We start from the raw sequence: 12,011 nt of genomic DNA, 5'->3' as shown, positions 1-12,011 counted from the left end.
TCTCTGGGCAAACACAGTTTATGCCAAGCATTTGCCACAAGCCACAGGTCACATGTAAAAATTCAGCTACGATTGCAAACAGGTTTTATCGTGCGGATTTGCCACCGGCTTGATGTAGAGAATGACTGAACGTTGCTCAATATTGGCAGATTTATGGCAGACTTCAGTTCTGACTAATGGCTCGTGTAAAACTTAACTTATTTGACAAATCATGAACTATTCCCTTATTGTGTGAGAGGAAGATTCCCAGAGTGACTACCCTACAAAACAACTGAAGCGGCAAAATACTCTCGCCAAACCAAAGAACTCAGGAAGGAACTGTTTACTCTTCAATGTATAAATACATCAATCATTTGATATCTGTTGTAAACTTGAAAGAAAGGATAACATGCTATTCCTGCCAAATAGAGGATTTGAAGAAGATTGAGAGTGGCTGTTGTACAGCGAACTTTGAAGAGATCCATATCACCATGTGTCAAGAATGTCGACTCCTTATTTTCTCTTGTAATAAAGAATATATTATGGCACTGACACTATCACTTACAGCAAAATACACAAATTTTTTTACACGGTTGAAGGAATCTATGAAAGACAAATTAGTTTTGTACCATAGCCTGCAAATTTCTTTGAGTAACGTAATTGACTCAAGTGTTGTCGTAATTCAACATTTCTAAAATAATTTTCATGCTCTACGATAATCTTTCGAGGATTAAAATGTCTGTTTTCATAGATTTCAAAAGTTCTGTGTTGAAAAGTTTAAAATCCTTCAGTAGTAAATATTACATTTTTCATGTATATTTAAGTTTGAGTGTTTCTATGCTGTCATGTGGTAACCTTAATGAGGAGGCAAGAATCGCCCCAATTAGTGTCTAGTGTGGTGTTTACCATCGGAAAGGCTCATCAGGTAAGAAAGGGGGGCGTACGTGCCAGTGTAGAGGTGTTGTGTGAGGTAGGAGAGCAAAGGTGTTATAAGTGTTATATGTGGTTACGGCAGCCAAGCACGACCAGCCGACTGGCAGAGGTGTCAATGAAGTGTATGAAGAGTGTGACACATCGGTGGCTCACACACCTGTCCGTCAGATTATCGGGGACTGGGGCTAGTCACGTGTCCACCACACCACTGCAGGCGGGGCGGGGCGTCCGTAGGCTGGTCAGTATCTCGTGTCATGTTGCGCTACTTATTGGTGGTGAGTACCAATGCGTCTCTCATTGTGTGTGCGTGTACACTTCTCTCCATCCGTCTCGTAAGGTATCGAGGATCTCGACTTGAAGGACACAACGGCGATTTTCACTGTTAAGTGGCATTTCTTTCAGGCGATTTCAATAAAGAGTAGAACAAGCTTAAACGAAGCACACCTGCCTTGCCATGGCACCAAAGTACATCAGTTATAATGAATTCTTTTGTCTTTCAATCTCTCTTTTTTTTCAAAAAGCATTGAAAACAACAGAAAGCTAGTTCTTAGCATCCCCATTTAATATAATATATGTATATGTTTACAGTTACCCAGGTACCTCGTTGTCATGATATTAAACTTCTTCGTGCCAATACATAGCGCAGATTAACAGAAAATTTCTTCCAGAACTTTATTCACAACACCACACACAACACAGATACGATATAAAGCACAGCACTAGCAGCACCACCAACAAAATGACAATGGCTGCTCATACACTACCCTCAAAACCCTCCTATTCATTTTTGAAAACACGTTTTATCTTTTCAAATAAAAAAACCATTTTAGTTAAACCCCATTAGTCAATTTAAATCGCTTAACAGAAAAAATAGCCAACACTGTTTAGCAAGATTCACATAAAGGAGGCATCTTTGATCAAATAAATTTTTCTTTATACCAGTGACCTACGAAAAAAGGAGACAAGGGGTAGTAAACAGAAGAATTTCTGTTTTTTTTTTTTTTATATTAAAGGGAAGTAAAAATCCCTTAGTTAGCTAAAAGACAGTTTTAAGTAATTAAGCAATCAGTTCTCAAGGCAAAAAGCCTTATCTCCCGCTTAATAATTTTTAACACAATATTTTGTGTTCATGTATTCCAGTTCAAAAACACAAGAACAGTTGTAAGAGAAAGCTTGTTATTATATTGTATGTGCCAGAGTCTTAAAGCATCTAGTACACGACTTAATTACATGTATTTAAAATACTGATACTGTATCACAGAGACATCACGTTCCATTCCGTTCTACTTTTTATCTTTAAACTTTTCCAAAAACACGTTTCGACTAATTCTACGCGTCTACTCTTTTCTTAAACCTTAGTCGCCATGTAGGCGTGTTTAAACCTAAAAATGAAAGGCACTTCGTATGCACACATGCTACAAACAGCAGTATTAATATAGTCTTTACAGATGAATATCAAATAGTATATCTTAGTAATAGAAGTACTATAATTTTAGGACAGGTGTATTTAATCATGAAAAAGAACAAATTCAAACATAGAATGCATTAACAAAAGCCAAAAAAATTAACAAAAGGATAATTTGTATGGTCAAGTTTAAGATGCAAAACAAATGTTTCAAATATTCTAAAATTTTAAAATCAACTAACAGTTTTATGTACATAAAGAACTGTTTTACTAACTGATAACTACTAATAATTAGTATAAAGATCTTGCTTTTTTTCGGGTTGGTAACACTAAGTTAAAAGAAAACTTTTATTTCTTTAGGGTTACTGTTTATCCGATATTCTTTCTAATTTAATAAATTATAAGTTATTGGCAAACATCATAAGCCAAAAGCCAAGATCTATTTTATTCCATAGTACAGCGTTTTTTTTCAGAATTTTCAAACATTGTGCAAGCTTATCCACTTAATTCTTGCCACTCGCAGACCCTCCAACATGCTGTAGAGTGTTCTTTTCTTCGGCAAGCTCTGCAGTATTACATAGACTGGGTCCTGTAGCAGAGAAGATTAGGTAGGATATAAAACATCTAAAAAGCAATCTTTCAATTATCGGGATGTCTAAGCGACATAGAAAGCAAAACATTGTGATCTTTGACACTTGGTGCCAGAACATGAAACGTAAATGGAATTGCCACAGAAAAAATTTGAGGAAAGATACACGTTTGTAAGCTTTACATCTTTTTGATATATGATCACCAATTTGCATCTACCAAACTTGGATAAAGGATTCATTTTCTACCGGCATACCTACTATTAACGTGTCGAAAAAAAATACATAGCATTAAATCCCTTTTATTCCTCAGATGAGCATTGTGTACTTTATTTTTACTCCAGAAACCGGTAATACAGAGGTTATTTCAAATGCAAGGTGTACCAACACTTTGAAGTCGGATGTTAGATGTATGAAGAAATTTTTGTCAATATCTATGCAAATATATAAGATATTTCAGCAACATATACACATTCAAGATGTATTTACGCCTTTTTAAATACAATTTTATATCTAGGTACAAATTACCCGTATAAGCACTTTATTATAAAAGAGCAGTGACTATTTTTAGAGCCTCACAAGAATCAACTTTCTCTGCATTCGGGTCTTCTTCCACTGATGGTCATTTCTCTTCGTGCATACACGTTCATCACACCTTCCAGCTTGTATTTCTCCAGACGCACTCCTGCCGACTGTTTCCTCTCTGAATGTGTCTCTCTTGGCACACGGCTCTTATTTTCTTCCTGTTGAATCAATTAATAGGCTCTCATGAACAAACATGTTTGTAATAAGAAATATCAAACCAGCAAACTTGCTTCCATAGTATATATTTTTCTTTTTATGTAACCTCCTGCTGATCCCGTCTAGCATCCGGGTCCGTAACAGACTGATAGTAAATATCTCGCTTTTAATGTATAACACATCTTCTTACGAAAACAACACAGACATCACTAAATGTGTAGCTCTGAACATAATAATTATTCATTGTAAAAATTTGCATCTAATATGTTTTTAGTATAGATGCTGCTCAATTTTTTTACCTACAATTTGTTATTCCATCTGGCAGATAGAAATAAAAAGAGAAATATCTGAGAATTTCTTTCATCTGTTCCTGAGCCCTTGTCCCAAACATTTCGAGACAACTAGAACTCAGTTTGCAACCCTAGGCTCCATTGGGGTGAAAATGAATAATAATAAAAAATAAAACAATGAACTGAAAAAGCTTTAGGAAAACTTTAGCAACAAACCATATTAATCAAAAGCGGGGCCCTAGGAAGATATTTCGTCAAAGATGAAGTGTTTCTATCAACACATGCATAATATTGTATCAGGTGCGAAGAAAAAAGAACCAAACCATGCGGTGGTCCCATTTATAAATCAAACATTACGTGTGAGTGTCATCGCAGCATTTCTGTGCAGACAAGCGCAATTAATCACAAAACTTAGAAATCAATTTATCAAGATAATAAATATCGCCAAAAATATTAATCATCATGTGTACTCTTGTCTGAAGTCCTAAATATATTTTAAAGAAAACTAACCAAATTATTTGCTATAAAAATTCATGTTGCATTTATATATTTTTGTAGGTATATAAAGCGTCCTTATGCATCTTAAATAAATTAATTTAGTTCAATTAATATCTCTTTTACTCCTTTTGCTTTTCTCAGCAAAGTTACAAAAAAAAGGCATAATGGAAACCAATACATAGGAAAAGTTCATTTTCAACATCCTCAATGTGACTGCAATTATGTTTGTAAAATCCTTCTTGGTCACACTCATCTAACCTGGACTCCTCACCTGTGTATCTCAGGTCGTCAAGGACAATGAGTCCCGAGACTTCTCTGTACTTGAACGATTCCAACATCAAGGCTTGCAACCTGAGTTTTTGACCATCAAATATTTCTCACCGTCGAAAGATCAAAATCCTGCAGTCATCTGTTCCTCTTCTTTTCCCAAACCATTCGTCACAGTGGAATGGAAGGAAAAAAGTTAAATAAACACCACATTACCACAAACCATGTTATGCTCCTGTAGGTGTTACCACTCTCGCATTTCCTTTGTATGGTGTATTGGAAAAGGTAAAGCGCTTGAAACACTGTAAACTAAATGTGAAGAAAGTATTGTAGCAAGGCAAACGCAATGAATGGACCAAACTTTCCTTTTACTCATTTTCTATTTCCTGAAGCTAGCGAAACAATTTCTGAAACATTGTTGCGTTGATGTTCCATTCTTACTGAAAAACATCTTTTACTCAGATGTCCGCTGTCGCTTATTGGTGTGTTCTAGAAATAACAGTCATCTGTAGCAATGTCAACTATAGATACACAAAACTGATATGTATGAAACATTCCAGGTCTTGCCTCTTATTTCTCGAAGACCATTAAAGCGAATAACCTGTAAAGATTTCGTAGAATTTCAGGTAAAAGATGTTTAATTTGCTCCACTGCTAGGTTAACAAGGATCATACTCTTGAATGTTATCAGCTCTAAAGATAATTGCCAGTGGGTATAAATAAAGTTGTATTGTGTTGTATTGTATTGTATTGTATTGTATTGTATTGTATTGTATTGTATTGTATTGTATTGTGCAATGATATGAAAATCAGTCTACATGTAAACAGAATCAATAACCTCAACTCAACATCCCACGTGTCATTAAGGCGATTTTAAACAGACCGCCGACAAGCCGACAATAGTGTTCAATGTAATTACATAAAACTTACTTTACCTCACTCTCTCTTTGTAAAGTGAAACGCAGCTTCGATACAGAAACGAGCAAATACGCCGTAAGCTTCAAATGATCTGGTTATAAGGCTGTTAGTGAAAGAGGATCGTTTGCTTCGCGCGACATGTATTCTACGACAATGTGTGTGTAAAATACCTTTTAACGATAAGTGTAATCTGAGAAGATGCCCTCATGGGTAGACCGTCACCAATCACCCGTTTGTTTCATTGACCAGGTACAGGTGTAATATCTGAGTGTTCGTCTGCTTGCTTCTATATGTGTAGCTCCCCAGTATGCTCCTCACTTTCCCTGACCACGTGATGAAGCAGAGGGGGCGGTTGCTGTCAGCTCACACACAAACGCACATTGTGACCCTTGATGACCCTCAGTGTAGGTGGACAGTGGCGACCCTGATTATCTTTCCGTGTTATCCTGATAACCGGGCGATCTGTAAACAAGCCGATAGAATAGGATTTGTAGCACATATCATCTATGGAATTCGACAAGTGTATGAACCTGAAGTATTTCTGTTGACACTTACACGCAAATAAACTCGCACACGAGCGCGCGCACACACACACGCGAAAAAAATAAGTTAGACTGACTAATAGTGAGAGCTCAAATATAATGCTTTTTTGACAGTTAATCATATGTCTTTTTTTTTCTTAACTCAAGTAATCTTTCTTGATCCTAGTCGCCCCCAGTGGAGCATAGGCCGAAAACTCAGGTAATTGAACATTTTAAAAAATCAAACTCATTTCTTGAAAACTAAATTTTCCCAATGACTAAGTGGCCTTATTCACAACATTCATTGTCGTCGGATCCCAATACTCACAGTAAACTGTAATGCAGTTGTGTCACTGGAGACAACCTCCACCATCACTAGACATCGGCCCACACCTCACCCGCCTTCCATTTATTTCCCTGTCACTCTATGATGATCAGGCTACTGCCATCAGAACCCGCCTGCATTTTCGGCCACGTGTACTTTTATTACATCAGACTGCTCATTGCCTCACCACTTTTATAAGGTTAGCATTTTGTTTCCTCCATCAAAGGATATCTGCTAGTGTTTGTAGGGATGATGACAAAACTGCTGAAAAATATATGTAATCTACTGACAATTTAATAAAACAAGCTGGCCTGTGCAGGAAAAAAGTACCTGTTTAACTTATGTTTTTGCTCCCGCTACAAAATGTTCTAAGCCGTAAAAGGTCAGACTTTTTCTAGATATTTTGCACATACACTTAGTTTGTTTTTAAAGTTAATTAAACTTTATGGACAAATACACAAAAAAGGGATAAGAATACCTTTAACGATGAATGCAGATTGGTAAGATATCATCAGTGGTAGACGTTCATCCAATCATCAACTGTCTCAGTGACCACGTACAGGTGTAGGTCACCGTCGTGTGTTCGTCTGCTGTGCTGCCTATGATGTTACTCCCCATAGCTTTTACTTCCCTGACACGTTGATGGAAGCAAGGCGGCAGTGCTGTCAGCCGTCACACACAAAGCGTCACATTTGTGCACCCTTGATACCTCAGAGTAGTTGCGAACAGTGGCTACCCTGATTATCACTCCGTGTTATTCCTGATAACCGGGGATCTGTAAACAAGCGATAGAGCGAGGATTTCGTCTCAAGATCAATCTTTATACATCAGGCAAGTGTCTCTTTACTTACGAACATCTTATATCCAACCCAAAAATAGCAGTTTCTGCGAAACATGTACACGCTAGACATATTTATAAACATACAAAACACACTTAATTCCTTGCATGCATGTTAATAAAAAAAAGAAAAGAAGATCAAGTATTGCAGCTGTAGAAAAGCACTCTTTTCTTTGAGTATGATAAACTTAAAAATCATTTGAACTAAAGACACTATTAGGCTCCGCATGACTAAGTGCCTTATTCACAGCATTCATTGTCCTTGAACCCAATACTCACAGTAAACCTGAATTGCAGTGTGTCCACTGGAGACAACTTCACCATCACTAACATCGCTCACACCTCACTCGGCTTCCATGATTTCCCTGGTTACTCTAGTGATGATTCAGCTACTGCCATCAGGAACCCGCCGCATTTTCTGGCCACGTGAATTTTTACGCCGACCGCTCATTGCTCGCCCACACTTTAAAGTAGCCATTTGTTTCCTCCATTAAAGGATATCTGCTACTGTTTGTAAGGATGTTGACAGGAGCTGTTAAAAAAAACTTGAAACTGTTAGCGAGATTCAAGTAAAAATTGATTTGCCTCTGCAGAAAGATGTAGCTACCTCATATATCACCGCTCCTTACAACATGTTCTTCAACAAAAAATATAGAGTTTATAGATATATATCGTAGCTAAAAATGTTATAATGAACAAACTTCTCTTCAGCAGAGCTAAATATTACATCTATACCCCCTTATTTTCCACACGGCATCAAAAAATAAAGCTTTTAGTTTTTCTAAACAGTTATCATATTTTCCTTATTTAGCGTAAACGATATTATTATTACTTTTCGTTTGGTTCCTAAAATGATATAAGGTGTGACTCAAATTGAACCATAACATTACTGAATAAAGAGACAGAAACAAGGTAAGAAGGAGAATATATACATAAGACTTCTCACCGATTGCATTTTTTCAAAATATTTAGATTATTAAAAGAATTTGAAATAATAATAGAATAAATAAAATAAAACATGTACTGTTAAAGAGGCAGTTGTGGCGTTCTTTTGTGGAAAAGATTTACATATTTAGTCGATTATGGGGATGAATACAGCTACAAGGTTTTATTTCTGTATTCCATATGCATTCGTTAAACCTAGCATACAATATATAACTCGTTGATACTTTTACTTTTGTAAAAAATAAAAGTTCTTACAGTCAGTGCAAGTGATGTTGTAACCATGGCATCGTCTGTACGTCTTGTGTTGACACTCAACGATGCTAGTCTCATTCCCAAGGCAAGATAACAAATCACCACGGAACCAAACTATTTATTCTAATATCATCCTTGCTTTCGAAGCCCTAAACATTGCAGAATACCTTTCCTAATAGCAATGTTCTCATAATTATTAAGCTTAATTAAAATGCTTCAGGTGTCTTAATTTCAAACTTTTATGCTATGCATTCGTATCGTGCAAGTCTAGATAAATAAATAGATCATGTAAATTCAAATGACACAGTCAGCATTCATGATCAGCTATTTATGTAATAGAAATTCTTAATGATAACACATAACAACTATATTACCGGGCGTTTATCCACCATATAAATGTATTAAATCTATTTTTACATCTGGAAGTAACTCATGTCAAAGCATTTTCTTTCTAAAGGGATAGATTGCTAACTAAAGAATAAATGGATGATGGATTTATACGTGAACAGTTTAACATGTGTTTAGCTGTGTGTGTAAAAATGTAAAAAGTTTCAAAATCCAGCATTTAATAAATTAGCAATGATAATTCATTCTGCTTAAGCGTGTAATTTCAAGTAGAATCTGCATGTTAATCATCCTCTTACAAGACTTGTCACTACAGAGAAAAAAACTTACCATTGGTTAAGCCCGAGCTGTCTACAGACGACCCTGGCAGTGATGTCAGACTCCACGCACAATGTCTTCCAACGACCAACTCCGATGTCTATCTGTACACGATGTCTGTTATGTCCCATGACCTTCAAGCGCACCTGTATGTTTTCTGTAACAAGCTGTCAGATATTTACTAGATCTTTATACATTTGCTGATGTGTGCATTGCCACTTCAGCTTCTGTGCAGAAAAAAACAGTTTTAAAAAACAATGAGGAAAAAATAATATAATTATATAATTTACAGATACGTTGCAATATTGTAACTTTTACATTTTTAATTGTTATTGAAAATAAATCATGTGTTACCTAATCTCTAGAGTTTCTTGCATGCTTCGATATCTCTTTTAAGAATTCTGCATAAAAACGGTAAATGTGTCAATGTTTCTTCTTTCTCCATTTGAGGATACATAATGCGACACAGGATACAACAAAATAGAAACAGCAGAGTCTTACGTGAGTTGCAGGTGATAGCACTGACATAGGGACACCAGGTATCACTGATAATCTCTGTATGACTACACTTTTCTAAGCTGATCTCCTCGCCTGTACACCTCAGGTCGTCAATCATAATATAGTTGTAGCTCTCACTGTCTATAAAATAGCGGACGTGGTAAAACTTGCGACTTGTTTGACAAAAGATATGTTTGTGCATTTCGTCTTTATATCTGTATAAATTGTACTGACTATATAACTAGATACAGACTAGATCAGTCAAAATCAACACTTTTTCAGAAAACAATTTGTATATACATGCAGGCGTATTCCTTTTATTATCTGTTTTTAGTTATAGACAATAAATTAGTCAATAATTTTTAATCAGTACAAACGACATATTTATGAACTTGTTTCATTATTTTATGTCTACTTGCTTTTTGATATATTAATTGTCCCTTTTAATGTTTGCATCACAAATCACACACTTCCACACAGACACACATCAAGTGCCTCTGCATCAAGAATGTTTATCTTATTGTATCTTATATAAAAAGATTATCTCGAATAACCGGTTATATTTAACTCAGTGGTAGAGTAACACGAAAGTAAAATGACCCGCTAAGTAAACTTCTAATATCTGCTTTATCGTGAAGTAAACAGAAAAAAACAACCATATAATTACACAGCATATAAACTGAAGACACAAAACATTACCCACACGTGTTGAACGCCCACGCATCCTGCAACCACCTGGGTCTTTGTTTCTATAAACCATCCACACACTGGGCCCATGTTCCCTGTACAAAACGATCTCAAGGCTAGCCCAGTTACCACGGGCAGTTTCCACTCCATCAAGCCGGACTTTACGCTGTGGCATCTAATCAACCATAAAATGAATTCGTAACGAAGCTAAAGCCAAATTCTATTTACTACAGACTTGAAATATCAAATAACATTTCTGTTTCCTTCTCTTGATTACGTAACACTATCATTGTCCAATTTTATGAAAGAAACTACTGCATTTAGCAGCAAAAATAATGTTTTTTTCTTATATGCTAGAATGAAATAAGTAAATGCTATTTAAACATTTCAAGAGTGAAGCATCCTTCCTTGTCTTTTATAAACCTCTCTATTTACATAGTAACTATGTCGAACATAAAATTAATAAAGGACACCGACGTATGAGACCACGCTTACAAGGAGATACACTCGTAGTTACAGGCACTCGTGATCCTTCTTATAGATGTTACAATTATTAGATTCCTTTATATACATATACTTTCCCGCTTAGCAAAAATTTGACTAAAAGTGTTAGTTTAAAAAGCCAAACTGCCTTGTTCATCGCTGATACTAACACTTTATTCTGTGTTCCACACACCTTTGCGCTTGAGGTTTCGTATTGCGTATTGTACCTCGCTCTCTCTAATGGTCTCATCGATTCCTCCTAATCCAGGCAGATTATCAAACTTTGTTGCAATCTGCTCAGTATTTGGATTGTTTATCATCTTGAAAACGTCTTAAATGATTTATCCTTCATCTTTTGTAAATATTTTCACCCTGTATTACCCAAACATGATTTTATTACTTTCCAAAACAGTTCTTGGGTAAATGATTGGCTTTGTCAAATTCTCTTGCTTACCTTTATTATATCTTCTCTTTTTCTCTATGACTAGCCACAGTTACTGTCACCTTGCCTTCTACAATTGATAAATGACTGGTCGACCTTTGACATCGTTGTATTACGTAAACTAGATTTTGCCCGATGTACATTGACCTAACCCTGTGTACATTCTTGTCAAACCAGTCTGGTTGTTTCATCGGTTACCTGTTAAAACTCTTTTCCCTCCACATGTCGCGCTTACTGTAGGCAGTCCCAACGGATAAATCGCTTTATTTACGTTTCTTCTATTTCGGAGGACGCATTGCAAGTTCCGTCTCTGGCTTTTCCTGTGTTCAGTGCTGCTTAAACAAATTCCCTTCACCGTCCCACACTACCTTTCGGTCTATTTCCATTTTCCTCACGTGGGTTCTCGCGGGTCTGTTAGTGCTACCATCTCGCACTGTCAGTGAGATTGTCAGATGTCTGTCCTGCACTATTCAACTGTTAAACATCAATATCCTTACACAGCTCGTTTGGGATACTACACAATAACTCTACAAACATTAAACAGATTGAACGGCATCCCCTTGTCCTATTATATATCAAAATAAATCTACTAACTTCATTAATCTTTGGGTTTATGATAATGTCCACGGACATGTCCGCTGCCCTCCATTGTTGTGTCTTTGGAGCGTTGAACAGAGCTCGGTTGAGGTGTAATTCCCCGTGCCTCACGTGCTCACTGGCTAGGAGTGAGTCAGTGTTCG

The sequence above is a fragment of the Pomacea canaliculata genome, linkage group LG7, assembly GCF_003073045.1.
Source record: "Pomacea canaliculata isolate SZHN2017 linkage group LG7, ASM307304v1, whole genome shotgun sequence".
NCBI classification, from domain to species: Eukaryota; Metazoa; Mollusca; class Gastropoda; order Architaenioglossa; family Ampullariidae; genus Pomacea; species Pomacea canaliculata.
This window is presented reverse-complemented; position numbering follows the sequence as displayed.